Source organism: Miniopterus schreibersii (assembly GCF_964146895.1).
Source record: "Miniopterus schreibersii genome assembly, chromosome: 8".
Lineage (NCBI taxonomy): Eukaryota > Metazoa > Chordata > Mammalia > Chiroptera > Miniopteridae > Miniopterus > Miniopterus schreibersii.
Genome location: NC_138109.1, coordinates 83,607,196 through 83,625,510, shown reverse-complemented (window position 1 = coordinate 83,625,510; position 18,315 = coordinate 83,607,196). Strand labels below are relative to the sequence as shown.

The 18,315-nt window shown below is 54.6% G+C and overlaps 1 long non-coding RNA gene across 1 annotated transcript; it reads left to right on the top strand.

The window, feature by feature from the left end:
* Positions 1-942: 942 nt before the first annotated feature.
* Positions 943-9,439, top strand: LOC308560666. Its single transcript, XR_013999365.1, has 3 exons — positions 943-1,004; positions 3,305-7,959; positions 8,442-9,439. It is a non-coding gene; the product is annotated as an uncharacterized lncRNA (long non-coding RNA).
* Positions 9,440-18,315: the final 8,876 nt, after the last annotated feature.

Sequence of the window (18,315 nt, the reverse complement as noted above, 5' to 3'; positions counted from 1 at the left end):
TCCCTGTGCGCAGGCGCAGCCCGTCACCGAGGGTCCCGGGAGGCCGTGGGGAGGGAACCGCCGAGCGGCGCGCGCCCCCTGGCGCTGCCCACGGGCGGCCACAGGCCGAGGGTGATTTCTAAGGACAGGCCGGGAGGACGGCGCTCCGAGCCCGCCACAGGACCCCAGGCGCCCGGGCCCGGGCTGCCGGCCTGTCTGGCTCCCGCCTCCCGGGCCGGCGCGACCACAGCGGACGGGCTCCGGCCGGGAGCCTGCGCGCGCGCCCGCCGGTCTGGGGGCCCCGCCCTGGGGACCCTCCTCTTCCTCAGGCCTCGGCGGAAGCCCCTGGTGCCCCAGGGGGACGCACCTTCCCTCTCCTCGGCGCCCCCCGTCACCCATTTAACGGGAAAAATTCCCGCGAGGGCCGGAGACCCCGCGAGGCTGATTCCAGGCGCGGCCGCGGACGGGGCGCCGGGTGCCGGAGACCTGAGGCCGCGGAGCGCGCGGCTCCTCCCGCGCCGCCGGCGGCAGCGCCCCGAGCTCCACCCGCGGGGGCGCCCCTGGGCCCTGCCGGGCCCGCGCGGGGGCGGCGGGAGGGGCGTCCTGCGGGCCGCGGGCCGTGACGGGGAAGCCGCGCGGCGGGGGCGGGGCGGGGCCGCTCCGGGAACAGGGCCCGCGGGCCTCCGCTCCGCGCCCCGCCGGGAGGGGCGGCTGAGGGCGAGCTGCCCGCCCGCCCGGGGCCCGCCGAGCCCGTGCTCGCTCCCGAGGCTGCTTTGCGCCGGCGGAGTCCACGCGGCCTGAGTCACGAAGTTGGTAAGACCTCGGGTCTCTGCCCCTCGTCTCGGGCCGCGGGGCTCGGGGTCGGGCCGGGGACGCGGTGACCGCCTCCAGTGCGCGCCCCGGGGCGGCCGTGAGGCCCGCAGTCACCGGGCGGGCTTCGAAAGGCCCTTTCAGGTTTTAACTGTGTCGCTGGTCTAGGTAAGGGGCCGGCCTCCGCGGGACGCCTGCGGCCGCCGTTAGAGAAAGTAGGTAACAGTACCATGACCTTTTTTTTACGGTCCTGTAACAATACTGTTAGGTTATTTTTAATTGTTGGGAGCATTGCAGATGTCCCCCCTCCCCCCTGAGCCCGCCCCGTCTCCCCTCCCCCTGAGCCCCGTCTCCCCTCCCCCTGAGCCCCGCCCCGTCTCCCCTCCCCCTGAGCCCCGCCCCGTCTCCCCTCCCCCTGAGCCCCGCCCCGTCTCCCCTCCCCCTGAGCCCCGCCCCGTCTCCCCTCCCCCTGAGCCCCGCCCCGTCTCCCCTCCCCCTGAGCCCCGCCCCGTCTCCCCTCCCCCCTGAGCCCGCCCCGTCTCCCCTCCCCCTGAGCCCCGTCTCCCCTCCCCCTGAGCCCCGCCCCGTCTCCCCTCCCCCTGAGCCCCGCCCCGTCTCCCCTCCCCCTGAGCCCCGTCTCCCCTCCCCCTGAGCCCCGCCCCGTCTCCCCTCCCCCTGAGCCCCGCCCCGTCTCCCCTCCCCCTGAGCCCCGTCTCCCCTCCCCCCTGAGCCCCGCCCCGTCTCCCCTCCCCCTGAGCCCCCCCGTCTCCCCTCCCCCTGAGCCCCGCCCCGCCCCGTCTCCCCTCCCCCTGAGCCCCGCCTCCCCTCCCCCTGAGCCTCGCCCCGCCTCCCCTCCCCCCTGAGCCCCGCCTCCCGTCCCCCCTGAGCCCCGTCTCCCCTCCCCCTGAGGCCTGCCCCGTCTCCCCTCCCCCCTGAGCCCCGTCTCCCCTCCCCCTGAGCCCCGCCCCGCCTCCCCCTGAGCCCCGCCCCGTCTCCCCACCCCCTGAGCCCCGTCTCCCCTCCCCCTGAGCCCCGCCCCGCCTCCCCCTGAGCCCCGCCCCGTCTCCCCACCCCCTGAGCCCCGCCCCGCCTCCCCCTGAGCCCCGCCCCGTCTCCCCACCCCCTGAGCCCCGCCCCGCCTCCCCTCCCCCTGAGCCCCGTCTCCCCTCCCCCTGAGCCCCGCCCCGCCTCCCCTCCCCCCTGAGCCCCGCCTCCCGTCCCCCCTGAGCCCCGTCTCCCCTCCCCCTGAGCCCCGCCCCGTCTCCCCTCCCCCTGAGCCCCGCCCCGCCTCCCCTCCCCCCTGAGCCCCGCCCCGCCTCCCCTCCCCCTGAGCCCCGCCCCGCCTCCCCTGAGCCCCGCCTCCCCTCCCCCTGAGCCCCGCCCCGCCTCCCCTGAGCCCCGCCCCGCCTCCCCTGAGCCCCGCCTCCCCTCCCCCTGAGCCCCGCCTCCCCTCCCCCTGAGCCCCGCCCCGCCTCCCCTGAGCCCCGCCTCCCCTCCCCCTGAGCCCCGCCTCCCCTCCCCCTGAGCCCCGCCTCCCCTGCCCCCCCAGCCGCCTCGGGTCTGCGCTGCGCTGCCCCTACCTGCTTGTCAGCTCTTTGTTAATCTCCTCCCACCCCCTTCCCACCTTCCCTCTGAGATCTGTCAGTCTGTTCCATGCTTCCGTGTCCAATAAACTTTTAACTCAAAAAAGAAGTGTTTATTTTAGACATTTTCCCAATCTCTCCAGAACAAGAAGTTATTCATGTTAATACAGGGGTGTTTTTGAAAAGCATGTAAATAGTCTGCCCTGTTGGGCACCAGGGAATGCTGGACATGCTGGCCCTCGGGCCTGGGCCTGTGGAGTGTGGGGGAGAGCAGCTTGGAAGCAGAGCCCCCCAGGCCCCAGGGATAGCTGGGCTGGTGTCCTTGGCCTCACTCCCTGCTCTGCCCATATCCTGCCCCAAGATCCCACCTACTGAATCCCTTCAGGTTCTGTCCCTTCTTTGCTCCCATCGTCAGCACCTTAGTCTAGGCCTGCATTGTCTCTTCCTAGACAGGGGTTTGGCAAACGTTTTCTGTAAAGGGCCACGTTGAGCATTTCAGGCCCTGTGAAGATGCAGCCTCTGCCGCAGCACTGCCTGGTAACAGCAGCCGCAACAGCGGGCCTGCGCGTCCTGGGGGCTGTGTCCAGCAAACGCCCAGGCTGTGGGCTAGGCGGGCTGGAGCATCCTTTACCCACTTCATCCAGAGGCCAGTGGCCTGTGTGGCTTTTCCTTTATATCCCGTCCTTACAGAGTGTTTGACCTAAGAAACACTCCATAAAAGTTTGTTGAAAGAATGAATGAGTTCCTCAGTCCACGCATGCATGCCTATGATGTCATGCTATTACTGAGCTGCCGGATGTTATTTTCAATTTCATTAAGCTAAGGTAAAAGATCTGGAGCTCTTTCTAGATTTACTAAAATCTATAAATCCATTTCCCTTCTCACAACACAACCTGCATGTTCACTTACTGTTCTGTGTACACTTGCTTCAGAAACAGAGACTCGGCAGCACTCACCGTAGCATTGCTCGTGTGATCAAACTTCGGGGCTGAAAGAAGAGGTGTTTTGTTTCCTGACGTAGATGAATGATGAAAGGACCTGCCAGCTGGCAGAAAGAGCGTCTTATCATTAAACGTCGTGCTGGTCAAATGTGTTTTGCGCATCTTCACGATTAATCGTTCCTGGAAGAAATTCCTCACCTGTTACTCTAAGTCACAGCGAAACAGCGCTGCTCCTGCTGTTTGCCTGCATGAAGAAGGGTTGGCATGGTCCCCTCGCTTCTCTGCCTGCACACAACTCCACGCTGAGGGAGCTTGCCCTGGGGGCTGACATGAAGCTCGTGTGTCCTACACTGAGTGGGTACAGCCAAGACCACTATGAACTTCTGTGTCAGAGTAAGATTTAGGCAGATTATCACCCTGCCCCATTCTCAAACTCTTCCAAAGCATTGTGCTTTTGAGAAACCATGAGAGGATCACAGAGCCCAAATACTGCCCCAACAGCCACAGAAGGTTTGGGGCTAGAAATCTGTGCGCTCCCGGGAGCCAGCGAGGTGCTGGGGCTTTCACCGGCTCAGGAGAGACGACCGTAACCCCCCTGTGCCGCACCTTCACAGTGCAGCTCAAAATCAGGGCAGTGGGAGTGTCCCCACAGAGGATACAGGTGAGCAGTACAAATCAGCCTTTGTCCCTGGGAAGGCCTATGGCTTAACCCTCCCCAGTGCAGCACTAGCTCCTTGTAATGTCAGCCTCTCTCCCCCTCCTACACCTGGATGTATTACAAGACAGAGCAACTGACCCACCCTTGCATTATTTCTAACACTGCGGGTCCAGAAAGCTCAGTATTCCCTGGTTCCTGCCTTCACGGAGACTGTCCAGGGGATAATGCGTGGGCATTGGAAAGATCACTAATCAGAGTGACCTGGGTTGTGTCTTAACCTCCCTGCATCTCAGTTTTCTCATCTGGAAAAGTGGAGGAGATAAAAGGATTAAATTCAATAATTTATATAAAACATCCAGCGTGTAGCAAGGGTGATGTGTGTGTGCTTAATAAGCACTGGCAGTTATTGCATTATTGTTGTTGATTAGTTGAAGAAAAAAAGGTTGGACATGAGGAGAGAAGCAAGGAATTAAGATTTGAGGCCAGTAAGCCTGTGGCAGAAGTTTCAATCTAGAGGCCACTGACCAGTTAAAGGGTCAGTGTCGGACATCTGGTCGACTATCAGGCTCAAGTAGCATAAGAGCCTGAACAAGAGAGGCTTGGTTCAGCTCTTGGCTCTCCCATCACTTCTGCCCCTGGCTTCAGGCTTCACTCAGAGCCTCATCTGTCACAGGACTGACTCAAAATAGTGTCAGGAGAGAAACAGCTGTTACCGAAATCTACTCAGTGAGCCCCGCCACGAGCCTCAGGAAGCTCCATGGCATAAGGTTAGTGTAAAGGGGAGAGGCAGCAACGATGGAGCCAACAATACAACAGGCGCCTGAGGGAGCAGGAAAGAGCCGCAAGCCTGCTGGAGGGGCTTGAGCCGCTGCTGCGCCTCGCCGTGCTTGGGAAAGGAGGCGTTCCCTATGGTAAACAGGCCATTCTGGATGTTCTGAGCAACCAGAAAGGCAGTAAGAGCTGAGCTCCCATTTCCTTCCAGGAAATAAAAAACATTACTTCATGTGTGGTTTTGGGGGCTTAATGATTTAATTGAATTTTATACCTTCCTCACCATGGAGATTCAAATATATAAAGAAAAAAATGTTTTGATTTTTTACACAGTAGTATTCAGAGATGTATCTGTTTATACAAAATAGGTGGCGAACAAGCAGGTTGCTAACAACGAACTTCTTTCAGACAGTACCACCCCTGGTGGTACTGAAAGAAGTACCACTGGATGTAGCAGTCAGTATTTCTGTAAGCAACAGAAACCAATTTTCCCATTTTAAGCAAAACGGGAATTGATTTAAAAGTTATTGACAAGCTCAAAAACTCTCTTGGAAAGTTGGAGACCCAGGCTTGGAAGCCATGCAGCCAGGAAAGCCCTCCCCCACCCAATCCAAATCGGCATCCCAGAGCCCCAGACGCTGCTGCCTCCTGCATGAGTGTGGATTCTGCACTGTCTCTATTTCTTCACACCACCGGCTTCTGACTCAAGGTTCGCCGTGGGTGCGTGTGATCGGTGGAGCCCAGGTGATAGGCCCATTCCAAACTGTGCAGGAAGCCAGGAAAGTGAGCAATTGACATAATCAGCGTTTGTACTGAGAGGTGAGCTTGGCCATTTAAGGTTGGGGACAGAAACTGAAGGAAAAGTTTCGGACCAGTAGGGATACTTTGGTGACAGTAATAGTATATCCACCTAGAGGTGGTTTAAACTAGAAGCATTTATTTTCTCATATCATGAGAAGTCTGGAACTAAGTAGTTCCAAATTTGGTAAATGCAGCCACAAGAACGCTATTGAAGCCCAGGATGGTGCACCTTTCCACTGCTCCATCCACAGAGCGCTGGTTTTCACGGTCAGGCTTGGCCTTTTTTGGTTATAAGATTGTGGCTGCAATCCTTGACATCACATTGTCACACAAGCAAGTCCCAAGGAGAGCGAGCGGTGTTTCTCTCTGCACATCCCTTTTCACAGGGAGAGAAACCCTCATGAGACGTTATACTGGAAGCACCCCCTTGTTTCCCATTGGCGGTGACAGGGACATAGACCCACATCTTTGCCACAGAGGAGACAGGGAAGTGGAGTTCCTGGCATTTCTAGCCACCATAACGCAATGTAGATTCTACCAAGAAAGAGGAAGAATAGGGGAGCAGCCGCTGGGTAGATGACCAACAAATTCTGCTGTTGCCACTGTCCTTGGAAATGTTGGCTGACGAGTAGGCTGATCCTATAAAGGGGGATTATCGTCAGCTTTCACCCTGCGTGAAAACTCCACTCTTCCAGCAACACTTGCCTGGTATGCTTTGTTGGGAAGGATTCTGCAGTTCTGTCTGGCTCAGCAGGAAAGAAGGGTACCAGCAATTAGTGATGTTGCTGCAGGAACAGGAGAAGGAAGTGTCCGCACGTGGGCCACAACCTGCCACACCTCGTCTGGAGAGGGACCAGCCTGTTCTATCAGCTCTCTTCATTTCTTTGCAAAGCACTTCAACCTGCATTTGAAGAGCTGGACACACCAACATCGTTCCCGTGGGGACAGCAGTGAGCTTCTGTGATCGTGTGCGCGCACACACAGACACACACACTCACACACACACTCACACACACATCCCTCCACTCTGGTTGCTCTCTCCTGACATCTGGGCTGTTTCTTTGCCACATATTTATAACTGAAATGATTAAAATGAATCCTCGTCCTGGAAATAAGTGTTGGGTGGTACTGGGACCGACTGGGGGAGATCAGCTGTGTTGTGGGTACCATCTAATGTTTTCTTCTTTAAATGTTTATTTCACCTGTGGTGGCCACTTTGAGTGAATTTGGTCTAAATATCCCTGATAACCAGGGATATTTAACTCAAATCTCTGTTTTCCAGGGTAAGAGGTAGCTGATCCATTTGGCCTTTCTTAGCATATAACCGCAAAGAAAAGCATTAGCAGTAAACACAACTCCAACCACAACTGGTACCATCACTAATGATAAGCAACACAACAGAGTAAACTTCACAGTTTACAAAACACCTCCCATGCCTGTTATTGCTTTAAGTTTCAGGAGTGACAACAGTCTTGTGACCTAGTCAGTGTGGGTAATAACAGTAGCTAACTTTTATTAAGTTCTTACAGCCTGCTAATCACTGTGCAAAATGTTTACCTGCGTGTAGGCGTTCATTAATCTCATCCTCACCGCAATACTCAGTGTTTTCCTGATTTGTCAGACCAGGAAATGGAAGTCTGCAGAACTTAACTGACTTCCCCAAGGTCCCACCACTTGCGAGTAGTGGGCCCTGAATTCAAACGCCTGTGGGTCTAAGCGTTTGCTCCTCCTTTCCTAGCGCTCTTTATTGTTGCTATTTCTATTTTCCCATCGCTGATATTCCCACTGGGGAGCTGAGGAAACTAATGTTGAATGATGATTGGGAGTGGTCCATCCAAGGTCACCCAGCTGGTAGGCGGTAGACCCACCCAAGGCTTCTTCACCCATCACCCTGAGGACCGAAGACAGATGATTGCTGCTACCAAAAGATAGAGCTTTTGGAAAATTACAGGTCAGGAGAGCGTACAATTGTGTGTTGTCTAACTCATCAGATGCTACCCAACCAGGATTCCACCAGACACAGCTGAAAGGCAACAGGATCTACCTTGATTAGAATCTCGGTCAGCTCACCTCTCTGAGCCTCGGGCTCTCTATTTGGGAAATAAAAACTAATTTATAGAATTGTAGGGAAGATTACATGAGATAATCCCAGGAACTACCTACAGAATGCCTGACATCTAAATATGCCAATTCATCATCTCCACAGGCCTGTCCTTGTTTTGCTGTTTCCAGGGCTGTACTTCCACATGGTAACTGGAAACTTGAGGAAGAAGGTATGCCCTAGTCATGGGCTCTCCACAGGCACTGACCAGAAGCCTTGGCCTTCCACTGTTGTGTACCAAATACATCCATAACAGCTCTGGCCTTGTAAAGCAAAGACAAAGTCTATTAGATGCCCAAGTCTTCTTGTCAGACAGTAAGTATCAAGTCTGAGCCAATAATTTCCTCTGTGTTTGGAAGCAGGGTGGCTTCTTAAGCATCAGAGGGTCTCAGACTCAGAACTTTGCATGGTGGGAAAGACAAGGGTAAGGGTCCACCTGTGGTTAACAGGAAGTCAATATTTATTCATTCACTCTCTAAAGTGGGCCCTGAAACTCTCAAATGACAGCTACAATCTAGTCATGCCTTATGCCAAACTGCTGGTGACTTCCGAATGCATCCCTGATAGTCACCTGCAAATCGCTGTGTGTAGCCCCTCCACCCAGTGAGTTAGATGCTAAATTCATTTCCACCTGGACACTAAGGGTCCTTCTTCACAGCCTGGTACACAGCAGGTGTCCAGTAAATGTTGACGTTGGATGTTGCAGACAGATGGGTAGATGCTCTCAACCTCCTCGAAGTAAAGATCATGTGGGGAGACAATTCCCAGGTCTTAAGACACCACTTTTGCAAAAATAGGTGCTGCTCCCTCTGGGTTTTTGGCAGAAATTTTCCCCCTCAAGTGATTCTGCACACACATAAAGAGGAAACCTGGATAAAGGAAGTGAGCTCCTTGGATGACATCAGTCCTGGCCACCCACGGCAAGGAGGGACGACACGAGGGCTGTAGGGCCAGCCACAGCCACGGTGACAAGACACTTCATCTGAATAGCCACAGCCTCCTGTCCTGGGGTTGAGAAGGAAGTGGCACCAGAAGTCAAAAACCCTTTTTCTTTTCTCTCTGTAAAGAGGAATAACCGTGAAGCAAGTCGCCCTCCAGGCTCCAGGAGCCCTGAGCAGTTAGTAATAACTTCACTTCAGAATCCCACAGGCTTCACATAAAGCTGCGACAGGCATGTTTAATAACCGCTTGTAGTGCAGATGAAAGCAACCATTTACAAAGGACCACAAAGGACCCACTGTGTGCGAAGCACTTTTGCAGTCATTTTCTTTACCCTCACAGCATTAAGACTTAGGGATATCACATAACTCATGTCAATTTGTAAAAGTAACAGAGATGAGATTCAAACATAGATTTAAAATAAAATATTAGGTTTAGATAAGAAACATTCAAATGAGTTCAGTAGAAAGATAAGATGAAATGCTGAATGGATCAGCACCTACACATCCCTCGTATAAACCATTGACAGTAACATGATGAGCACATTTGTGTTTCATTTACTGATGTGCAGCCTGTAGATCATGTGTTTGGGGCTGTTTTTTCTCTGCACTGCTAGAAATAAATTTGTACCAAGATATCTATGATGTTTCATCTGCTTCTCTAGTAATCCCCAGGATGTCTGCCATCATCTTCACCATCCAGTGTTTCCCGAATGGGGACCTTGAAGAGTCCTTGTCAACCAGGTATTACAAGATGGGGCCCTAAAATGTCTTCCACACACAAATTCAAATTAAACAGAATTAAACAAAATTAAACAGATTTATTTAACACAAGACTTTTACGTTTTTTGGAGTCTTTTAAATCTGCTGACACATATGAATTTTCAAGGGGCACATGGTATATAACATACCCCCACCTCTTTGCACTTTTCTTCTATCTCTTCTTCTTTTTTCTTTTTTTACTGCACTATTTACATCTCCAGAAAGAGTATGGAACACAGTTGGGGAAACTGACAGAAAGACTTGTTTTTTGCAAGGTCAGTCCTTAGAAGCCATTTCTGCCCAGGCCCCTCATCTGCAATTCCAAAAGCTGCCGTTAGATGAACCAGGAGCTTGTTCTTGGTACCTACAGCCAGTGTTTTCCACTGGGACTGACAACCCAAACTAACTCAGCCACTGAGAGTCCCAGACTGGTGCTACCTCCCAAGCTACAGCCACTCTGCAAATGTTTAACAATAATAACACTACACACAAAGTACTTCTAAAGTTTCAACTCTTTCTCACTCACATACCGTGCAAGCCATAGTCAGCGATTTACCTGCAGATTTTTCATTGAGAGCAGGGACCATGTCTCACTCACCTTCCTGCCTCCTTTGTTAACGCTCTCATACCTGTTGAGATAATCCTCAGATGCATGACTGCCCAGCTCTCCAGGTGGGCGAGGCAGGTACTTTCCTTTACGTGTACCTGACTCTCAATGAAACACACACAGAGCTGGATCTCTATGTGAGGAAGCAGCACAGCTGGGATTAGAACTTGGGACTCGGGATCATTCTCCTAAAGGCACGTGGGGGCTCTAAATTGCCACTGAATGGTATTCTAGAGCAAAAAAAACTTGAGACTGAGACTTAGAAAATGACCAAATGGATCTGTAACTCCATGAACACAAACTCAAAATATTCATGTAGGAGGAACACACAACCCCTCCCCCTACAAAACTCTGACTAGATTCAGAGGGTAGTTGCAAGGGCTGAAGATGTTAACATACAAAAAAGAATGAAACAAACTCATCACTGGTTGAGTGAGGACAGTAAAACACAGAACTGTCCTGCCACGGCCCCTGGGAAAAATACACACATACTGAAATCACTCCTACTGGTGCAATTATACAAATTGCTGTTGCACTTTTTAAAATGGTGCCAGTGGGTTATCTGACTGACCAGAATTCTGCATCAATTCCTCTTAAGCCTTTGTCCAAGGAGGGCAATAAGGGAGATATGAAATATTTTATAGATTTAATTTAGGGAAAATATTCATTCCATGTGCCTTTGCAGCCCAAAGGCACAGTGAGGGGCCCCCAAGATGACTGCTGAGGGACAGTGGGAGACAGGGGAGTCACCTTTCCCACGCTGGCCTGCACAGAGAGGGAGTGAAGGACTATCCAATTATCCAGTTACAGCTCCTATCCCTGGAGATGCAGGAATGGGATCAAACACTAGGCCAAAGCATTCTTCACACAGCCAAGATGCTGAAACAGAAAAAAGGCTTCTGTAGTCTGTTGTTTTGATAAAATACTTATATTTTGGAAAAACCTAGAATTAGGAGCATTTCCAAGGGGATGTGTTTACTCCACACTGTGATTCGCTGGGAGCAGGAGAGAACCACATAACTTCCGTGAGGATGAGAGAGAAGTCCATCTGGGAAGAACTATTTCAACATCCCCACTCGCTCAGGAGACAGCTGAAGAAACTCGGACGAAGAAGCTATGACCCGTGCTTATAGACGATCAGCGGAGGCTGGACTCGGAATATTCAGTCATGAAACTTCTCTCTGGGGAGTGTCTGAGGCGAGTGAGCTGGTATGAAATCGACTTAGCACCTTAGTGACGTCTGACCCTGCTCATCACAGGGTTGGCAGAGGGGGAGCCGCCCAGCTCACAGCTGAATCACATCACCCGTAGGAAGCGGGTCTGTGGATAAGCTAACCCAGAGCGTCTGTCTTTTTTCAGGAAGCAGTAAAGCCCTGCCACTGAGAGTGTGGAGGTTGGAGTCAGACTGCCAAGGGGAATCTACCTGTGGGTGGAGCAAGCACCTGAACACCTGGGACATGGAAATAACAGGCATGGGAAGCATGAAGAACAGGACCTGGCTCGTGGTACAGCTCACTAAACAGTAGCTGTTGGCTACAACCTTACACCCAGGCAGGAGGGGTCCCTGTCCCGGCCCCAGGCTTACAGAGCCCCAGAGGAACCCCTCCCATTGGGGTAAGGATGTGCCGACCTGGAGCCCATGTTTCTTCTAGACCATGTTCTAGGACACTGGGAGCCCGAATTTCCTGCCCAAACTGCCTGTTCCTACCTTCAGGGCCACATGGATCTATTCCCCAGGGTCTGTCCTATTAGAGTGGGTCATACCCCCGGTCCTAGGGGCAAAGAAGGGCAGCTGGTGGGGTGAAGCTGGAGCTTGGAGGCCTCTGGAGCTTTGGGGAAAGGGACAGGGGGTGGATGAGGGCCCCAAGCAGGCTCGTCAGCACAGGGCATATGCATGCTATTACCTCAGTGTGCTCAGAAACCTTACATTTGCACCTGGTCTTCAGGTCATTAGAAAGGTGTATTTGTAAAAGCAAGAGGATCAGAACACGCTCTGTTTAACAGTTTGATGAGAACTTTGAAGTATTGAGACCTATGGTACCTGGGCCTCCATTTGTTCTTTTGCCTGAGCCCCACAGTGTTGCGAGCAGACTGACAACTACGGTCCTTTACGTTTCCATCGCACATCCACTCTGCCAAAGATTGCAGATTCCAGCATGTTGTACACAAGCCCACTGTTTCCAAGAAGCACATGTATATGTCTTCATTACCAACATGTTTGCTTTAAGTGACGTTTGAACCAAACCTTAAAGGAACAGCAGCATACAGCACAAGCTGGCCACGAGACACCAGGGTGTGGCTCATGGCAAAAGCCTGTCCCAGTCAGCGCCACCTCAGGGACACAGTTACCTAGGCCACAGAAGCAGGAGTTGGCAGATCCCTCTCCAGGGCTCCTCCCACCCCAACGCTCAGCTACTCCCTTCTCTCAGCTTCTCCCGCTGAGTCTTCGACACAAGTAATTCCACTTCTAGGAGCTCGTGCTAAAAAACCAAGTGGGTGAGACTTGTGAGCTCAGGATGATGGGAGTGGTTACATCTGCTTTTTCACTGGTGTGTCCCTAACCCTGGCCCTGCGGCCAGTACGGAGGCAGCGCTCAGTGTGAAGGAACAGCCAAGGATTTGTAAAGAAAGATGCTTATTGACATTATTTGCAATAGTGAAAATATTAGAAACAATCTAAATGCCTAAAATTGGAAAAATGATTAAAATATTGAACATCAATGCAATGGAATATTAAGCAGTCGTTAAAAATTATGTTTTTAAATAAACTCCAGTGGCATGGGAAAATTCTCACAATATAATTTTAAATTAAAAAGGATATAAAATTATATACAGAATATAGAGTAGACACTTAGTGGTCTCTGAGGAAGAACACACACACCAGTTACATTAAGGTGTTAGCAGGGTTGTTAGCTATAGTTGTGGAATTCTGAGCAATTTTTATTTTCCAATTCACCCTTTCAGTTATTTTCAAAATTTTCTGCAATCTGTATATATGCATATATTACTAAAAGTTATGGGTTGTTGTTTTTTTAAATATATATCTTTACTGATTTCAGAGAGAAGAAGGGAGAGGGAGAGAGAAATAGAAACACCAGTGATGAGAAACACTTTGATCAGCTGCATCCTGCATGCAGCGCACCGACTGAGGATCGAGCCTACAACCCAGGCATGTGCCCTGACCGGGAATCTAAGTTCAATCTCCTGGATCCTAGGTCGACGCTCAACCGCTGAGCCATGCTGGCCAGATGGGCTAAAAGTTATGTTTTAAGATGGAAAACCCTATCAACAAAGTTAACCATGAATCAGGAGGTCAAAGAAAAATCTGCATGAGTCACAAAGTCACTATCATTAATCTACGAAGGACTCACACATACGAAAAAGCAAAAGATGAACATAGAAAAATGGGTGAAATATGCTGCGGTGGAGATTAACTTTCCAACAACACCCACCCTACCCCGCTGCAGTCCTGGCTTCATGCAGGGCAGGCCTGTGCAGTCACACTGCCCTCCCAGCCTCCCCTGGAGGTAGGTGTGGTCTCACGGGTTCCCTCCAACAGAGACAGATGGAGGTGGAATGCCCTGATTTTGTACCTCACCCCTAAACCTTCAGGGCTATTAAAGCAGTTGAACCCTGTATCCAAGTCGTAACACATACAGGTTGTCCCGCTCTCTGAAAGTGGAGCACCCCAATGCAATCTTTCCTGAGCCCAAATACTGTGAAGCAAAGAGTTTCCCCTGCTCTCTGGAAGTTTATGTCAGCCCATTTCACTTTTATGAAAGGCCTACATTAGTACCTGTTTTCCCTGACCAACAGAAACCAAAGGAGAATCTTTGCTTTTACGAAAACAGCCGTTACTGTGCTAAGGGGGCTAATGAGACCTTTCAGAAATCAGGAGAAGAGATGGGTAAGTCAAGGAATGTGGGGAGGGGCGCGGGGCTCCAACGACTTGTCCAGGTGCACCACTCTCCCAACAAACACCTCCACGTGCTCACTCACCTGGAAGCTCTTCGAACCCTGTGCTTGCAGCTATTACGGAGGCTTCATCCCATAGGCACGATCCATTATAAACTCCATTCTCAGCCTTCGTCCCTTCTCAAGAGAATGGGATTGAGGCTGAGAACTCTGAGCTGCTAACCATGACTTGTCTGGTGAGCATCCCTCATCCTGGAGCCCACCTGGAGTTTCCTCATTAGAACAAAAGACACTGCTCTCACCCAGGAACTTATGGGTGTCAGGAGCCCTGTGTCGGGAGCAAGAGGCACAGACCAGTCTGTATCTTCTCTTTTCTCACACGGGTATTGTTATTCTTGTCCCCACCTTAGGGTAAGAAAACCAGAGCTAGAGACACAGTTCACCCTGTGGCATGTGGATGTGTAGGCACAGAAACGGCCTGAGAAGTTACACACTGCGAGGTGGCCGTGATTACTTCTGAATGTTCAGATTATAAATACTGTATGTACCTATGTTTTCTCTACAAGGATATATTAGTTGCATAATTTTTAAATGAAAATAAAACTTTTAAATGACAGTCATTCTTTTTTTTTTGCACAGCCTGACATTAGGCAAAGGACTCTGAGGAGTGTATACCTTGCTTATCTCTTTCCTCAGTACATTCTGATCACACAACACAAACGAAACAGTTTTCACTGCCTATATTACAAACCTGATCTGACAGCTTCAAAAGGAGCTCAGAAGAGCTAATAATTTCTGCGACTTCAAAATCCTGTGCGGCCTCAGATCCCAGTTGTCTCACTGTGAGCGTGGCCTGTGACCTGGGCCTCGAGTTCCCAAAGGTGTGCCAGCCTCAGGACGTCATAAACCCGCAGGCTCCCTCTCTCTCCATAGAGCCAGATAGTAAATATTTTAGGCTCCTGGGTCCTACAGTCTGTTAGAACCACCCAGCTGGACGTGGCTGAGCCCCAATCAAACTCTGTTTACAAAAATAGGCATCTGGCCTGAGGTCCAGGGCTGGCCAGCCCTGTTGGGGGCCCTCCTCACTCCAGGCGGTTCCTTGGCCCAGCAGCGCGCTTTCCAGTGACGGCATCTCAGAGATGCAGAGTCCCGGGCCCTCCCCAGACCTGCGATGGGGAATCGGTGCTCAGCAAGGTGCCGGGCGGCTCCCCTCACGTGGTCCCGCGGCGTCTGAGCAGCTCAGGGAGAGAAGCGGCCGATTCTCCAGCGTGCTGCTCACTGGAGGCACCTGGGCAGGTGTTTGTTTAAAGGTGCTGATCCCAGGGGCTCGCGGCATTCACGCGGGGCGGAGCCGGGCACGGGGGTGGGGGGGGCGGATTAGAAGCTCCCAGGCGGGGCGGGCGGGGGTGCTCGGAGGCCCCCAGGCGGGGCGGGCAGGGGGTGCTCGGAGGCCCCCAGGCGGGGCGGGCGGGGGGTGCTCGGAGGCCCCCAGGCGGGGCGGGCAGGGGGTGCTCGGAGGCCCCCAGGCGGGGCGGGGCGGGGGGTGCTCGGAGGCCCCCAGGCGGGGCGGGCGGGGGGTGCTCGGAGGCCCCCAGGCGGGGCGGGCGGGGGGTGCTCGGAGGCCCCCAGGCGGGGCGGGCGGGGGGTGCTCGGAGGCCCCCAGGCGGGGCGGGCGGGGGGTGCTCGGAGGCCCCCAGGCGGGGCGGGCGGGGGTGCTCGGAGGCCCCCAGGCGGGGCGGGCGGGGGTGCTCGGAGGCCCCCAGGCGGGGCCGGGCGGGGGTGCTCGGAGGCCCCCAGGCGGGGCCGGGCGGGGGTGCTCGGAGGCCCCCAGGCGGGGCGGGGCGGGGGGTGCTCGGAGGCCCCCAGGCGGGGCGGGCGGGGGTGCTCGGAGGCCCCCAGGCGGGGCGGGCGGGGGTGCTCGGAGGCCCCCAGGCGGGGCCGGGCGGGGGTGCTCGGAGGCTCCCGGTGACTCTCGGGTGCCCCCGGAGCGCGCCTCCAGCCGTGGTTGTTGGAGCGAACTCGCCCTCAGGGCTCGGGGGCCGGGAGCTCTGCGCGGCGGCCACGCGGGTTTCCACCCACCCCCCTCCCCCGGCTCTGGGGCGACGCCAGGGGGCTCCCCCCGCCCGGCTGCGAGGACGCCGGCCTGGAGCCCCAGGAAACTGCTGTCGCGCGTCCAGAGCGCGGGCGGCACCCCGGCGGCAGGGCCCAACGCTATTTGTCAAACAACACGCGCGGGGACGCGGGGACCGAGCCCGCGGTATTTCGGGGGCGTGCGGAGGCCTCGCAGCTCCCGCGGCCGCGCCCGGGTCCGCGGGGCCCACCACCGACCTCGGCTAGAAAACAGGTGCGAGTCGTGGGCCGGCGGGACCTTCGCGCTCCCCGCAGCCCGCGCGAGCTCCTGGGCCCCGCGGGGGTGGAGTCGGGCGTCTGCACCCCACGCCCCAAAAAAGACCACGAAAGGGCACAGACGGAACCTGCGACCCGCGGGGCGGGGCGGGGCGCGCTCCCCTCGGGGGCGGGGGGCCCCGCGTGGGCGCATCTCGGGCGGAGCCGGGGAGCCGCAGACCCGCCCGCCGGCGCCGCGGGTGGACCTGCCCAGAGCCCCCCAGCGCGCCTCGGGGGGGGGGCAGGTTGGGCGCGAAGCCTCTGCGCCCGCGCAGCCCCCCGCGGACAGACCCACGCGCGCCGCGGGAGCCGCCCCTCCGCCCCTCCGACCACGCGGGTTCGAGCGGGCGGGTCTGTGTACCCGCGGATTACTTCTTTAAATTCTGTATGGCTTTCTTAAAAACCTTTCTTCTAGCTCACTTTAAGAAAACAGCACAGGATGCGGACGACATACGCACTGTGCGCTAGCCAACGGCCTGCGCTCCCGCAGGGTTCTGCTCAACAGTAGGTAGCTGGTAGTTCCGTTTTGGGGGTCAAAAGTTATACCCAGACTTTTGACTGCGTGAGGGGGGGTCTGCATCCCTAACCCCTGTGTTGTTCAAGGGCCAACTGTACGTAGGATGTGTGGCCACAGCCGCACCATCAGCCGGTGACTGTGGGTGCTCTTCTCTTGGGAGACTGACCTGCCCATTCTTTCCCAAGGATGGCTCGGAGGCTTTGGGCAGGAGTCTGTCCCTCCTCTGAAATCAGTTAGCATGGGAAACCAAGTCAGAGCTGAAAGAGAGAAAAAGTAGGCTGCCTGGACCAAGCTGGGACAGCAGGCTGACCGGGGGCTGGGGGCAACACAGGCGGGTGCTTCCTGCCTCCCCCCCAGTGCCTGGCAGGGTGCTGAGACTGCAGCAGCCTGTGCTGGGTCAGGACCCAGTGCTGCAGCACCCAGAGGCCTTCAGAGCGTGTGCATTTCTCTCACAGGCCACTGCAGTCCGATTCTGACACATCTGTGGTGCCAGACAAAAGTCGCTCCCCTTCCTTCTGCACAGCTGGTTCATCAGAGCTCACTGCGGTGAAGCCGCCCTCTCCTGAGGGTGAGGCAGGGCTCCCATGGACCTGCCGGCCTGCCGGGATGGACTCGTCCTGACGTGGGTGCCCTGGGAAGCCACTAAGATGTGCAAAAATGCCTTTTGTTAGTGTTTACAAAATACCGTGGCCCAGATTGCTCCACATCATGAAAACTGCTAAGTAAATGCCCTTCACAAATAATCTTTCCTAGACTGTGTGCTCTGCTGTAGGGAAACGAGGTAGCTGAGCCTCAGAACAGCTGGAGATAGAAGTATTGGCCAGCAGGCGTGTTTCCCAGGGTAAAGAGCAGGAGGCACAGCAGAACAACCGGAGAAACGTGCACAAGGTGGCCCCACTGTGGGAATGCTTCCGCAAAGATATTTTTTCCGGGATCATAAATGAAAACAAGGACTTATCTGCTCTATGTCCTTGATTACAATGCCAGACCTCGCTAAGCTTCAATTTTCTCATTTGTAAAGTTGGAATAATAATAGTATATGCATCTCTTTAAGAGAAAATAAGATGATGCACACAGGGCTCTGTCGGCACACTGCAGGGACCTGATAACTGTCAGCTAGTATTATGTACCATTTGGCTACCTCCTCACGATAAATCCCTCCAAGTGCCTGTGACCTGCCTCGTGCCTTCCTGGGGCTGCAGTCTGTTCTCCCAGGACCCAGCCCCACAGGCCAGGAGGACCGAGAACCCATGGGAACCCTGTTGGAGGGGCCTCTGTGTCCCAGGGCTTCCAGTCTCTTCTGAGTTAGACAAGCATCCAGCTCCCTGCATCCAGACTTCCTTGCATGTCCTCAGATACCTCAACATCAGCATATGCCAAACTGAAATAATCATTTTCTGTTCCCAATCTCCTTCTCTGTCAGACGTGGTACTGCCCTGGCGGGAAGCCTGAAAGCTGCTTCGCCTCTCCCCTTGCCCTTGCCTCACCATTGCCCAGTCTCCTGGGTCTCACCTTGCAGCCCCCTGCTCCGCCTCCACCCACAGCCCT